Source organism: Rhinolophus hipposideros (genome assembly GCF_964194185.1).
Source record: "Rhinolophus hipposideros genome assembly, chromosome: X".
NCBI lineage: Eukaryota > Metazoa > Chordata > Mammalia > Chiroptera > Rhinolophidae > Rhinolophus > Rhinolophus hipposideros.
In genome coordinates, this window is record NC_138046.1 from 36,222,901 (window position 1) to 36,239,748 (window position 16,848).

The window sequence follows — 16,848 nt, forward strand, 5'->3', positions numbered from 1 at the left end:
CCCCCCTATTTTTTCTTAAATAGGATTGTTTGTCTTTTTGGTGTTAAGTCATATGATTTCTTTATATGTTTTGCATGTTAACCCCTAATTGAATGTATCATTGGTGAATATCTTCTCCCATTCAGTAGGTTGTCTTTTCATTTCGTTGATGGTTTCCTTTGGTGTACAAAAACTTTTTAGTTTGATGTAGTCCCATTTGTTTATTTTTACTTTTGTTTCCATTGCCCAAGGAGATATATCAGAAAAAAATATTACCAAGAGCAATGTCAGAGGGTTTACTGCCTATGTTTTCTTCTAAGAGTTTTATGGTTTCGGGTCTTACATTTAAGTCTTTAATCCACTTCGAATTTATTCTTGTATATGGTGTAAGAAAGTGGCCCAGTATCATTTTTTTTGCATGTATTTGTCCAGTTTCCCCAGCACCATTTATTGAATAGACTGTCTTTACTCCAATATATATTCTTGCTTCCTTTGTCATAGATTAAATGACCATATAGGCATGGATTTATTTCTGGGCTTTCTATTCTCTTCCATTGATCTATGTGTCTGTTTTTATGCCAGTACCATGCTGTTTTGATTACTGTAGCCTTGTAGTATCGTTTGATATCAGGTAATGTGATACCTCCCACTTTGTTCTTATTTCTCAAGATTGCTGTGGCTATTCGGGGTCTTTTGTGGTTCCATATAAATTTTAAGATTATTTATAAGTTCTGTGAAAAATGCATTGGCATTGCACTGAATCTGTAGATTGCTTTGGGTAGCATGGACATTTTAATGATGTTAATTTTTTCTATCCATGAGCACGGTATATTCTTCCATTTTATTTGTTTCTTCAATGTGTTATTATTTTCCAAATACCAGTCTTTTACCTTCTTGGTTAAATTTATTCCTAGATTTTTTTTCTGGATGGGATTGTTTTCTTAACTTCTCTTTCTGATAGTTTGTTATTCATGTATAAAAATGCAACAGACTTCCGAATATTAATTTTGTGTCCTGCCACTTTACTGAATTCATTTATCAGTTCTAATAGTTTTTTGGTGAAATCTTTAAGGTTCTCTCTATATAGTATCAACATATGCATTTTCAAGTGTGGCGTTCAAGGAATCATGCTGATGGGAGAACGAGTTCCTGGTATGTTTACAAATCACCAAAAGCTATTGAGCTCTGTCATGTGGGGAGGCCTGTGGGGTCTCTGGCCCCGCTCCCCACATAAGAACACAGGACATGATGAGGCCAAAAAGGAATACCCACGGAGCCATAGGTAGGGGAGTCATACCACTATAGTCTCGCTGGCGGCTGGGTTGGAGACACAGGAGGTAGGAGCCACACTATCCGCAACCCGTCATCCACTTGTCTCTGCCTAACAATCTCACTTGCTAGCAATCCACTTCTCTGCAATCTGCTCTTGCAGGCTCAGCCACCATCTTCTTGCTAGGCCCCCTTTTCTGCTAGCGTAGCCACGGCAGTTATATTAGTGGCCAATGGCTCCCTGGTTACAGCTGACGGCCAACTAGTCACAACTGATGGCCATCCAATCACAGTTGATGGCCATTTACTACCCGAGCCAGCATCTTTCCACGTGAAGGCCGAGAACCTGGAAACTGCACTCCTGGCTCTGTCCCCACAAGCTCTATCTATGATGTATACATCATAAACACTGACCTTAAGGTGTGTCTACATGGGTTGATTCCTTAAGGTGTGTCTATATAGGTTGACAGAGAAAATTGTACTATTTCTAGGCTATCCGATCTTAGCACAACCTTCCATCTAGGTGCTTTGGCTAATTGTGTGGGGCAGCAGAGTGACAAGGAAAGCTCATAGCATACTGTAGTGCGGGGGACCCTGCTCGCTGCGCCATTTGTCGTGTGGGGCGTCTGGCGGGGTCTCAGCTCCAGCTCCCCACATAAGAACGCAGGACATGGCTAGGCCAAAAAGGAACACCCACGGAGCCATAGGTAGGGGAGTCATACCACTATATTCTCACCAGTGGCATCCGCCTCTCTGCAATCCGCTCTTGCTAGCCCCCATTCTTTTCTGCTAGCGTAGCCATAGCAGTTATATTAGTGGCCAATGGCTTATGGGTTACAGCTGACGGCCAACTAGCCACAGCTGATGGCCATCTGATTACAGTTGATGGCCATTTACTACCCTAGCCAGCACCTTTCTATGTGAGGCCGAGAGCCTGGAAACTGCTTTTTGGGGCTTTGTCCCCACACATACCTTTCACTTACTATCTCGATGACTTCAGGGGAGTTACTTAACCTCCTTCAGTGTGTGTGAAATGGGAGTTAATACTGTGCTGCAGGCTGCTGGCTGCGACAATTAAATGAGACGGTGTGTCAAAAGTATTTGATCGATTGTCAGGACTTAGTAAACGGTAGCAATTCATCTTTCAGAATTCCCAGTGTAAAACTGTAAAGGTATATATTTTTTCTTCTTTCTTTTTCCTCTCTCCCTCCCTCCTTCCATTCCTTCCTTCTTCCTTCCTTCCTTTATTTTCTTCCTCCCTTTTCTTTTTCCAAAGGGATTGGGGAGAGGTAGACATTTTCTGTTTTAGCAGGCAGTGTTAACAGAAAGCTCACACTGGTGTAGATATTCAGGCCCAAACTGAAAACTGAAAATTGAAAGTAAAGGGATAACAAATAAACTGTTGTAAGACTCCCTCATTTGTGGAGGAAGTGGAAGTCTGGAGCCCAGCACTATTCTTAGGAACCAGTAAAGGGTCACAAGAAGATGAGGATGTTCATCTCCAAGTAGGAACAGTCAAGAATAACATTCATGAATTAAAAAAAATATTTATAGAACATCTACATGCCAGTGTGCTGCCTGCTGGGGATACACTGGTGAAGAGGCTAAGCATGGATGCTGCCCTTAGGAGTCTCACAACGTGTGCAGTGGCTGCACACTCCTGCCAGGTTCTTGGTTTAATATTTGTGCACAACACAGTGTTATATTTTTAGTTTATTCTATTTCATTAAAAATGGATTTTATGAAAGAATAAATCTTTAAAAAATGGATTTATGGGGCAAACTGAGGGTTGCTAGATGGGAGGGCAGTTGTGGATGAGGGAGAAGGTGAGGGGGTTAGAAAGCACAATCGGGATGGAGAGATAAAGAGCTTCCCAGAAACAACAAACTGAAAGAATTTATTACAACCAAGCCAGCATTGCAAGAAATACTAAAAGGACTTCTGTAAATAGAAGAAAGATGAAAACAATTTACTACAAATTTAAAAATGGCAATAACTATGTACCTATCAATAATCACTTTAAATGTAAATGGATTAAATGCTCCAATCAAGAGACATAGGGTGGCTGAGTGGATAAGGAAGCAAGACCCTTGTATATGCTGTATACAAGAGACTCATTTCAGATCAAAAGACACACACACAGGCTGAAAGTGAGGGGTTGGAGGAACATATTTCATGCAAATGGGAGCAAAAAAAAAGCTGGAGTTGCAATACTTATATCTGACAAAATAGACTTTAAAATGAAGAACATATTAAAAGACAAAGATGGGCACTATATAATAATAAAGGGATCAATCCAACAAGAGGACATAACCCTAGTAAACATCTATGCACCTAACATAGGAGCACCTAAATATATAAAACAGGTACTGATGGACATAAAGACAGAGATCAACAGCAACACTATCATAGTAGGGGACTTCAACACACCTCTGACAACAAGGGACAGGTCCTCCAGACAGAAAATCAATATGGAAACAACAGCCTTAAATGATACTTTGGAGCAGTTGGATTTAATTGATATTTTCAGAGCATTTCACCCCAATGCTGCAGAATACACGTTCTTCTCAAGTGCACATGGAACATTTTCTAAGATAGATCATATGTTAGGACACAAAACAAGCCTTGATAAATTTAAGAAAATTGAAATCATACCAATTGTCTTCTCTGACCACAGTGCTATGAAATTAGAAATGAACTACAGGGGAAAAAAACCAGGAAGATACACCAATTCATGGAGGCTGAATAACATGTTGCTAAATAATGAATGGGTCAAGCAGCAGATCAAAGAAGAAATCAAAAGATATCTTTAGACAAATGAGAATGAGAACACGACGACCCAAAATCTATGGGATGCCGCGAAAGCAGTCCTAAGAGGGAAGTTCATAGCACGGCAGGCCTACCTAAAGAAACAAGAAACATCACTAATTGACAGTTTATCTTCACACTTAAGGGATATGGAAAAAGAACAGCAAAATAAACCCAAAGGGAGCACAAGGAAGGAGATAATAAGGATCAGAGCAGAAATAAATGAAATAGAAACCAGAAAAACAATACAAAAGATCAATGAATCCAAGAGCTGGTTCTTTGAGAAGACAAACAAAATTGACAAACCTTTAGCCAGATTCATTAAAAAAAGGAGAGAGAGGACCCAAATTAATAAAATCAGAAATGAAAGAGGAAAAGTGACAACAGACACCACAGAAATACAAAAAATTTTAAGAAATTACTATGAGCAACTATATGCCAACAAATTTGACAATCTGGAAGAAATGGACAATTTCCTAGAGGCGCACAACCTTCCAAGGCTAACTCAAGAAGAAACAGAAAGCCTGAACAGTCTGATTACCACCAGGGAAATTGAATCAGTAATCAATAATCTCCCAACAAACAAAAGGCCTGGACCAGATGGCTTTACAGGTGAATTTTTCAAAACATTCAAAAAAGAATTATCACCTATTCTCCTCAAGCTCTTCCAAAAAATCCAGAAGGAAGGAAGACTCCCAAACACTTTTTATGAAGCCACTATCACCCTGATCCCAAAAGCAGACAAAGACACCACAAAAAAAGAAAACTACAGGCCGATATCTCTAATGAACATAGATGCAAAAATTCTCAACAAAATATTAGCGAACAGAATTCAGCAATACATCAAAAAGATCATACACCATGATCAAGTGGGATTCATCCCTGGTATGCAGGGGTGGTTCAACATCCGCAAATCAATTAATGTGATACACCACATTAACAAAATGAAAAATGAAAATCACATTATCATATCAATAGATGCAGAAAAAGCATTTGATAAAATACAGCAACCTTTTATGATAAAAACCCTTAAGAAAGTGGGAATAGAGGGATCATATCTTCACATAATAAAGGCCATATATGACAAACCCACAGCTAACATCATACTCAATGGGGAAAAGCTAAAACCATTCCCCCTAAGATCAGGAACAAGACAAGGTTGCCCACTTTCTCCACTTCTATTCAACATAGTGGTGGAAGTTCTAGCCACAGCAATCAGACAAGAGAAAGAAATAAAAGGCATCCAAATTGGTAAGGAGGAAGTAAAATTATCATTATATGCAGATGATATGATACTATATAGAGAGAACCCTAAAGACTCCACCAAGAAACTATTAGAACTGATAGATGAATTTAGTAAAGTAGCAGGATATAAAATTAATATTCGGAAATCAGTTGCATTTGTATATACCAATGATAAAATAGCAGAAGGAGAAATTAAAAAAACAATTCCATTTACAATTGCTCCAAAGACTATAAAATATCTGGGAATAAATCTAACCAAAGATGTAAAAGATCTGTACTCAGAAAATTATACAACACTGAAGAAAGAAATGAAAGAAGACATAAATAGATGGAAACACATTCCATATTCATGGATAGGAAGAATTAATATAGTTAAAATGTCCATACTGCCTAAGGCAATATACATATTCAATGCAATTCTTATCAAACTACCAACGACGTTTTTCACAGAAATAGAACATATAATCCTAAAATTTATATGGGACCATAAAAGACCCCGGATAGCCTCAGCAATCTTGAGAAATAAGAACAAAGTGGGAGGTATAACGATACCTGATTTCAAACTATACTACAAGGCTACAGTAATCAAAACAGCATGGTACTGGCATAAAAATAGACACGTAGATCAATGGAACAGAATAGAGAGTCCAGACGTAAATCCATGCCTATATGCCCATCTAATCTACGACAATGGAAGCAAGAATGTACGATGGGGTAAAGACAGTCTGTTCAATAAGTGGTGTTGGGAAACCTGGACAGACACATGCAAGAAAATGAAGCTGGACCACCTCCTTACACCATATACAAAAACAAATTCAAAATGGCTTAAAGACTTAAATGTAAGATCTGAAACCATAAAATATCTAGAAGAAAATATAGGAAGAAACTTCATGGACATTACCCGGAGGAAGATTTTCACTGATATATCCCCTCGCGCGAGGGAAGTAAGAGAAAAAATAAACATGTGGGATTACATCAAACTAAAAAGTTTTTTCACAACGAAGGAAACCATCAATAAAACAAAAAGGGATCCTACTGTATGGGAAAAGATATTTGCCAATGATATATCTGATAAGGGATTAATATCACAAATCTATAAAAAACTTACTCAACTCAACTCCAAAAAAACAAACAACCCAATTAAAAAATGGGCAGAGGACTTGAGGAGACATTTTTCTAAAAAGGACATACAGAAGGCAAGAAGACATATGAAGAAATGCTCAGCCTCACTAACCATCAGAGAAATGCAAATAAAAACCACAATGAGATACCACCTCACTCCAGTCAAAATGGCTATCATCAATAAGTCAACAAACAACAAATGCTGGCGTGGATGTGGAGAAAAGGGAACGCTAGTGCACTGTTGGTGGGATTGCAGATTAGTGCAGCCACTATGGAAAACAGTATGGAGGTATCTCAGGAATCTGAAAATGGAACTACCCTATGATCCAGTAATTCCACTCCTAGGCATCTACCCGGAGAAATCCAAAACTCCAATTCAAAAATCTGTATGCACTCCTGTGTTTATTGCAGCACTTTACACAATAGCCAAGATATGGAAACAACCGAAATGCCCATCGGTAGATGACTGGATTAAGAAGCCGTGGTACATTTATATAATGGAGTATTACGCAGCCATAAAGAAGAAAGAAATCTTATCATTTGCAGCAACATGGATGGATCTAGAGAACATTATGTTAAGTGAAATAAGTCAGAAAGAGAAAGACAAGTACCATATGATCTCACTTATATATGGAATCTAAAGAAAAGACTATGTGAATGAACTAATCAGAAACAGTTTTGGGGACACAAAGAAAAAACCGAGAGTTGTTAGATGGGTGTGTGGGGGGGGTTGGGGATAAGGGGAAAGGTGAAGGGATTTGGAAGCAGCTGGTAACCACAAGATGGCCTCAGGGTTTTTTTGAAAATTAATTTGGGGAAAGTATTCAATAATGTTGTAAAGATTTTGTTGGTTATCAGATGGACATGCGTCCAATTTGGGAGACCACCTCAGGGATACTGTGGATACCTGATCATGGCATTGTACACCAGAAGCTAAAGATTAATGAATGCCAACTATAATTTTATATATATAATGTGATGGTTCAGTGTGAGGTCGGAGGGATAGTGGATGGGGGGAGGGGGGTTCACAGTGTGAGGGATATAAATGATGAACGTCTAAGTATTACCTTGTCTTGTACACCTGAAACTAATAAATAAATTAAAAAAAAAGGAAAAAGAAAAAAAAAAGAAAGCACAATCGGTAACCACAAGATTGCTACGGGGATACGAAAGACAATTTGGGGAATGCAATCAATAATGTTGTAAAGATTTTGTAGGGTGTCACAGGATGTGGAGTACAGCATAAGGAATAGAGTCAATGGAAATGTGACAGCTATATATGATGTCAGAGGGGTAGTAGATTGGGGGAGGGGGTTATCACTTTGTAAGGTGTATAAATTTCTAACTATTACATTGTTGTGTACACCTGAAACTAATAATAAAAAAATGGATTTTATGACGCACTAATAGGCTGCATCTGTAGTTTAAAAAACACTGATCTAGTCGGGGAGATAGACACGTAGACAATTAATTATCATACAATGTTATAAGTGCAATGATAGGTATTTACACGGGGCTCTGTGCTTAGTTTGATTCTCTGCTTTTGACATCTTGACATTCTTTTTTTTAACTTTTTAAAACTTATTGGGGTGACAATTGTTAGTAAAATTACATAGATTTCAGGTGTACAATCCTGTATTACATCATCTATAAATCCCGTTGTGTGTTCACCACCCAGAGTCAGTTCTCCTTTCATCACCATATATTTGTAATTTTTTAAATTAAAAGTATAGTTTGCAGACAATAGCAATTAGTTTCAGTTTCAGGTGTACAACATACTGATTCGACATTTATACACCTTATGATGTAATCACCACACTAAGTCTAGTAACCAACTGTCACCATGCAAAGTTATTACAATGTTATTGACTATATTTTCTGTGCTGTACACTACACCTCCGTGGCTTAAAACTATGGGCTGCTTCATGAATTTTCACGTCATCCTTCTGCAGGGGCCATGGTAATCTTCATGCATCATTCCAGTTTTAGTATATGTGCTACCGAAGCGAGCACTGCCATCTTGAAGTTCTTAATAAAGTTTTAGAAGGGATCTCACATTTTCAGTTCAGGCCTTGCCTAGTATGCCTCTTTTGCTGTATTTTATGTAGCAGTTACAGAACCCACCTGGATTCAAGGGAAGGCTTCGAATGTAGACCCCGCCTGCCATCAGGAACAGTATCAAAGAGCTTGTGGTTGTCTTTAATCCATCACAGCATGGTAGAAGAGAGTGGACAGAGTACTGGAATCCACAAATCTGAGGCTGAGTCCCAGTTTTACACATAGACATGTAGACCATCATAATACAGTGTTATAAGCGCAGTGAGAGAGAAGTATTTATAGGAGTCAAGAGAAGTATTCTGAACTCACATATTTCTAGATACAGCTAGCGTGGCACTAGCAAACCACTTCAGCTTTCGGGACTTCAGTTTTTTTTTCCATTTGAAATGAGGAAGTTACTTCTAAAATCATGAACCTCTAATGCCACATTTGTTACTCTCTAAATGTATAATATGTCTGATACAGTGTTTATTAGAAAAAGTGTTTCACAGGGCTCACCAATGGGAGGAGGACATGGGAACGGAAGGCAAATGAGCTACAAAACAACAACTATCAGTTTAATCAGAAAGCCTGGCCTGTGGATGTAAATTCAAGGTCAGCTGCCTCCAACTCCCACTTATTCATTCCACAGACACACTGTGCTGAGTGTTGGGTTCTGGGTGCTGGGCTGCAGCAGTGAGCCACATAAATAATCTCTTGTCTTCCTGGGCTCACAGTTTACAGGGTGGCAGATGAGTGTGCAGACAGTTGCACCCCTAGTGCTGAGTGCTCTGGTGATAAAGGTACAGATCCTTGAGAACCTATCCTGTACTTGGGAGGGGCTGAAGAATAGCAAGCTGAGCCCTGAAGGCTGAAGAGGAGTTAGGTCTGAGGGTGGAGTGTGGTGTGGTCGTATCCTATGCAGAGGAAAAGAGAAAAGACTGAAAAAAGGCCCACTTGAGAGAAAGCTGGGAGACTTGAGGAAACTGAAAGTCACTCTGTGTGGCAAGAGTGTAGAAAGGGGACATATTGGGAGGTGGTGGGAGAGAGTGCTGAGAGGAAGTAGTGATTGAGGGTGTTAAGAATGAGAGTGGAGAGATAAGCAGGGACCAGTTCATGGGGAGCCTCTAAGCCTTAAGAGGGAGTTTGGATTCTACCCTGAGGTCCAGAGAAACATTGAAGGGTTTGAAATTGGACAGTGGCCTACTCGGTATGGGTGTAAAAAATCACTGAGGGGGGCGGCCTGATGCCTCAGTTGGTTAGAGCGTGGGCTCTGAACAACAGAGTTGCTGGTTCAATTCCCACATGGGCCAGTGAGATGCGCCCTCCACAACTAGATTGAAGGCAACGAGCTGCCGCTGAGCTGCCGGAGGGGCGGCTGGATGGCTCAGTTGGGTAGAGCGCAAGCTCTCAACAACAAGGTTGACAGTTCAATTCCCACGTGGAATGGTGGGATGGTGGGCTGAGCCTCATGCAACTAAGATTGAAAAATGGCCACTGGACTTGGAGCTGAGCTGCACCCTCAAAAACAAGATTGAAAGACAATAACTTGGAGCTGTGACCCTGGAGAAATATGCTGTTCCCCAATATAAAAAAAGTATAAAAATTTCTAATAAAAAAATCACCAAGGTTAGCGGTGGACTGCTGAGATTGGACTGGTTGAAGTTGGCGGGGGGATGGGGTATGCTAGAAGCAGAGACTAGTAAAAGGCTGTGGTTTGTAGTGCAGGTGAGAAATGATGGTGACCTGGATTAGGGCAGAGGCAGTGAAGATGGAGTCAAACGGACAGGTAAGAGAGATTTAGTAAAATCTACAAGACTTGCAATTGACTGAGTGTAGGGAGGGAGAGAAGAGGGAGTTTGCAAATATGGCACCCAAGTTTCTGGCTTGAGTATAAGGGTGGATGGTGGTGTCATTTACTGAGAAAGAAGGGCTATGAGAAGAATTTTTGGTGGGAGTGCAGAGGGATCAAGGGTTCAGTTTTGGATATACAGTTTATCCTTGAACAATATGGGTTTGAACTGTGCTGGTCCACTTATTCGCAGACTTTTTTTCAATAAATACTGTAGATGTATTTTCAGTTCCTTATGATTTTCTTAATAAAATCTTCTTTCCTCTAGCTTACTTTATGGTAAGGATACAGTATATACCAGGGGTGCCAAAAAAATACATACACATTTTAAGAGATGTTAACACTTTGGTCACGTTGCTCAAGCAGTTGTTCGCCGTAATCAGAAGTGTCTGGACACTGATGGTAACCACTTTGAGCACCTCTTGTAATTGCAGAAGTCAAACGTGATTTGTATTCATCTTTTCTTATCAGTATATATTGAGTATTACAATTTTAATAGTTTTCCTTTCTTAAAATGTGTATACATTTTTTGGTACCCTCTGTATAGTACATACACAAAATATGTGTTGATTTTTTGTTATCGGTAAGACTTTCAGTCAACAGCAGGCTATTAATAGTTAAGTTTTTGAGAAGTCAAAAGTTACACTTGGATTTTTGACTGCTTGGGAGTCAGCGCTCTTACCCCCCCTCCCCGGATTGTTCAAGGGTCAATGCATTTAGTTTGAGATGGCTGTAAGACTTCCACGTGAAGATATTCAATAGACAGTTGGGTTGTAGATATGCAAGTCTAGAGAGAACTAGAAGTATCTGAGCGGTTAGGGAAGGGGTTTTATTTTGGCCTGGTAGTGACAGCTTGTTTGCATAATGACATGAAGAACAGAAAAGAGAGGGACAGATAGGAAGACAGAGGTGTCAATGTCAATAGTCAGTGGATCAAAACTCCCTAGGGCTGGGAAGGGATGAGTCGAACAGGACCAGGGATTTGTCTTATAGAGGAGAGCCTAGGAGTTAGGAGTTCAGACTCTAGAGTCAGACTATCTAGGTTGGAACAGTTGGTTCTATCACCTAGCTGTGAGATCTTGGGCAAGTCACTTACTCTCCCTGAGTCTCTGTTTCCTCAACTATAAAACAGGGATGTTATGAGAACCTACATCATAAGTTTGGTCTGATGATTAGAAGAGGTAATGCACATAATATGCTTACCATTGTGCCTGGCAGATAATTAGCACTGCATAAATGGTAGCTGCTGTTATTGTTATAACAGGAGCAGAGGGGGGAAAATGGGTGCATATACAAGTCAGTCCATAGATTTTATTGCAGGAAGTAGACCAAATTCTTTTTAGATAGTTTATATCCTTTGATAAAATAGAAGGTGAGCTTATCTACTGGGGGACTACCTGCTGATGCGTCTGAGGGGAGAAAAGCCACTCATTTGGCATTGATTAGGGCATAGGACAGTCACTGCCAATGGAGGGTCAACAAATCGCCACCTAAATCACTAAGCCTTGCTTTTAAATTGAAGTAAAAATGGAAACAGTGGAATGACTCCTAATTTTGGAACTTGTACAGAGTTCATATTTGGAAGTATCTGTTCACCTAATTTTTTTCCTGATTTAGTTTTTTTAATAGATTTCCCCCCCTTTCTTCCACCCCGCCCCCCTCCACTCTGGTTCAAGCTGTTGTTTCTCAGTCTAGTTGTGTAGGACATAGCTCCCTGGCCCATGATGCTATTATGAGCCTTGAGCTTCCCCCGGCTGAGGCAGTTAGTCCCCAGTCATCTCTGGTGATGGCTGCCGGCCACTTACACTGGCCATGGGGAGCTCATGGCAGCACATGATAGCCTGAGGTAGCGCACACAGCAGCCCAGCTCCAGTTCACAATCTTAACTGTAGAGGGTGCAGCTCATTGGCCCATGTGGAAATCGAACCAGCAACCTCAGCGTTAGGAGCACAGCACTCCAGCCACCTGGATAGCCCATAGATTTTATTTTTAAGAACAGTTTTAGATTTACAAAAAAATTGAGAAGACAATACAGAGATGTATAGTTCATAATTTTTCCAGATTTCCTTAGTTTTTACCAAATATCCTTTCTCTGTTCCAGGATCCCATCCAGGACATCACTTTTCATATTGTCATTATGTCCCCTTAGGTTCCTCTTCTCTGTGATAGTGTCTCAGACTTTCCTCGTTTATTTTTTCTTCCAGAAATATTTTAATAAAAATTGGCCATTTCCAAGAAATACCCACTGCATACCCATCAACAAAAGAGAACCATAACAAATGAGAAAATTTACCATATGGCTATGATTTAAAGGAAAAAAAAACTAGCAGACACTCAAGCATATCAGCTCAGTCCAATATTAAAATTACATTCCTTCTTGTGGGCTATGGTTAGGATTCTGAAGATTACAAAATAAAACTTAATGCAAATGCTGAACTATTTAGGTCAAAGGACCTCTGTAGAAGCATCTGTCCTCAAAGGCTTTCCAGTTTGAGACTCAATTTCAGAATAAGGTATAACAAATGAACAGAATACATACAAGGTGAAAGAGGGATTCTACAATTTTCAACATACTCTGAACCTAAAAAAACAAGTCTAGACTTTGTAAAAATTATTTTCCTGTTGAACAATTGCCAAGACTGGAATCAAAGATAAATAGAAGGTGCAACAGTTTGCTTTGGTCTTGTGTTATTCAGATTGTGGGGTTTGGGGAAGGGTTGTTTTGTTATATTTTTATAAATATAAAATAAACATGAAAAAATACTATACTTCAAAAAAACAAACCTAAGAATTCAAGAAAGCATATCAGTAGCATTCTAGACATTTAAAACCTATCTCGGAGACATCATCAAAATGGCGGCATGAGTGAGCCTCTATAAGTCTTCCTGGAATTTACAACTAATCGAACAACTATAACTCCACAAAGGACTCCCTGCACAGCAGACAGGCAAGACAAAGAGGCCCACTATTGAATTCACCTAAGGTGAGAGAATCACGAGCGGGGGAGGAGGGAAGGGAGAAGTGCGGAGACAAAGCCGTCCTGCGGGTGCAGGACGCAGGCCTAGCTCAGTGCTCCAAGCTCGCTGCATCCCGGAACTACCACAGCTGCGGGAGAGGGAAGAACTCGGACTGCTAGGGCTCCGCTTATGGCCCACAGGGCTCAGGGGACACCATATAACAAGGCTGAAACCAACGCTCATGGCAGAGACCTCGGAGAAAAGACTGAGGGAAGAAGGCTGAAAACTGTGGTTTAAGCCCTCACTGCCGAGCAGAGAACAGAAGCCTTAGCCCCGGAGACTAGCCGCCCCCTCCCTACCCTCCCAGAGGTTGCCCGCCCCCACCTGCCCGGTGCTAGAAGCGGAACAGTAGCAGTGTCAGATCAAAATAACAGAATATTTGCTGTTCTGAGAACTGTGGACCTCAGACACAGATTCGCAGCCCAACTAGTTCTGGCAAAGGGAAGCAAGCTCTGGAAGCAGGACCAGCTGCGGTGGTGGTCGCCGCCATTGCTCTGGGCCACCTCTCACAACTCACCCCGCCCCTGACCCCACCTATCTGGGCGGATCCCTGTAGGAGTAAACAGAACTGCTGAAACATAAGGGCTCTGAATCTGGTGCAGGAAGAGCTTTGGAACTTCAAAAGCTCTCCACATACCCAAAGGACACTGCGCCCTGTGACCCATGGAACTATTAACAGAGGAGAAGCCCGTCTCCCAGGGAATCCCCCCATTGGGTGAGAAGCTGGAATACTACAGAGAAAACATAGCACTACCGTGTGAGAGAGAAAAAAAAGGCTGCAATCAAAGAGAAAATAAAACATTCTACGAACACGTACTGCTAAACAAAAGAAAGACCTCTTCCTATCTACCTGTTGCAGAAGCCACCAAATTCAATAACCTAGAAGAAATGGACAAGTTCCTAGAAACATATAGCCTTCCAAGGCTGAACCAGGAAGAACTGTAAAATCTAAACAGACCCATCACCAATAACGAAATTGAATCAGTCATCCAAAACCTTCCCAAAAGCAAAAGTCCTGGACCAGATGGCTTCACTGGTGAATTCTACCAAACCTTCAAAGAGGATCTAATACCAATCCTGCTCAAACTCTTACAAAAAATTGAAGAGACAGTACTCCATAACTAATGTTATCAGGCCAACATTAATTACCCTGATACCAAAACCTGGTAAGGACAACACAAAAAAAGAAAACTACAGACCAATATCGCTGATGAATACAGATGCAAAAATCCTAAACAAAATTCTAGCAAATTGAATACAACAATGCATTAAAAAGATTATTCATCATGACCAAGTGGGGTTCATCCCCGGGGCACAAGGATGGTTAACATCCGCAAATCCATCAATGTGATACATCACATAAACAAAATAAAGGACAAAAATCATATGATTATATCCATTGTTGCAGAAAAAGCATTTGACAGGATACAACATCCATTTATGATTAAAACACTTAATAAAATAGGTACAGATGGTAAATAACTTAACATAATAAAGGCCAGATATGACAAACCCTCAGCTAATCTCATAATTAATGGAGAAAAACTGAAGCCCTTTGGTCTACGTTTCTGTCCCCTATCACCTCTGCTTTTCAACATAGTGTTGGAAATCCTTGCCAGAGCAATCAGTTAAGAGAAAGAAATAAAAGGCATCTAAATTGGGAATGAAGAAGTTAAATTGTCACTCTTTGCAGATGACATGATGCTATATAGAGAAAACCCTAAAGACTCTACCAAAAAGCTATTAGAAACAATCAACGGATACAGTAAAGTTGCTGGCCGCAAAATCAACGTACGAAAGTCCATTGCATTCCTATATACTAACAATGAAATCTCAGAAAAAGAAATACAAAAAAACAATTCCTATTGCAATTGCAGCAAAAAGAATAAAATGCCTAGGAATAAACTTAACCAAAGATATGAAGGACCTATATGCTGAAAACTATAAGACATTTTTAAAAGAAATTGAAGAAGACACAAAGAAATGGAAAGGATTGGAAGAATCCTCATGGATTGGAAGAATCAACATTGTTAAAATGGCCATATTACCCAAAGCAATATACAGATTTAATGCAATCCCCATCAAAATCCCCATGGCATTTTTAAAAGAAATAAAACAAAAAATCATCAGATTTGTTTGGAACCACAAAAGACCCCCAATAGTCAAGGCAATCTTAAGTAAAAAGAACAATATTGGAGGTATCACACTCCCTGACTTTAGCTTGTACTACAGGGCTACAATAATCAAAACAGCATGGTATTGGCAGAAAAACAGACACATAGACCAATGGAATAGAATTGAGAACCCAGAAATAAAACCACATGAATATGGACAGATAGTTTTTGACAAAGAAGCAAAAAACATACAATGGAGAAAAGACAGCCCCTTCAATAAATGTTACTGAGAATTGGATAGCCATGTACAAAAGAATGAAACTTGACTGCTATCTGTACCATGTACCAAAATTAATTCGACATAGATCAAAGACTTAAGCATAAGACCTGACACAATAAACTGCATAGAAGAAAACATAGGTACTAAACTTATGGACCTTGGGTTCAAAGAGCATTTTATGAATTTGACTCCAAAGTCAATGGAAGTAAAAGCTAAAATAAACAAATGGGACTATATGAAACTTAAAAGCTTCTGCACAGCAAAAGAAACCATCAACAAAATAAAGAGGCAACCAACTGAATGGGAGATTTTTGCAAACAGTGCCTCCGATAAGGGGCTAATGTCCAAAATATACAAGGAACTCATGGAACTCAATAACAAAAAAACAAACAACCCAATTGAAAAATGGGCAGACGACCTGAAGAGACATTTCTCCAGAGAGGACATACAAATGACAAGTAGACATATGAAAAAATGCTCAACATCACTAATCATCAGAGAAATGCAAATAAAAACCACAATGAGATATCACCTCACCCCAGTCAGAATGGCTATCATCAACAAGACAAATAGTAACAAGGAGAGGCTGTGTAGGAAAAGGAACCCTCAGACACTGTTGGTGGGAATGCAGACTGATGCAGCCGTTATGGAAGGCAGTGTGAAGGTTCCTCCAAAAATTACGAATAGGGCCGGCCCGGTGGCTCAGGTGGTTAGAGCTCCATGCTCCTAACTCCGAAGGCTGCCGGTTTGATTCCCACATGGGCCATTGGGCTCTCAACCACAAGGTTGCCGGTTCAACTCCCACAAGGGATGGTGGGCTCCGCCCCCTGCAACTAGAAAATGGCAACTGGACCTGGAGCTGAGCTGTGCCCTCCACAACTAAGACTGAAAGGACAACAAGTTGTGTTGGAAAAAAGGCCTGGAAGTACACAGTGTTCCCCAATAAAGTCCTGTTCCTCTTCCCCAATAAAATCTTTAAAAAAAATTTACGAATAGAATTACCATATGACCCAGCAATCCCTCTCCTGGTTGTCTACCCAAAAAATCTGAAAACATTTATCCATAAAGACACGTGTGCTCCAATGTTCATTGCAGCTTTGTTTACGGTGTCCAAGACATGGAAAC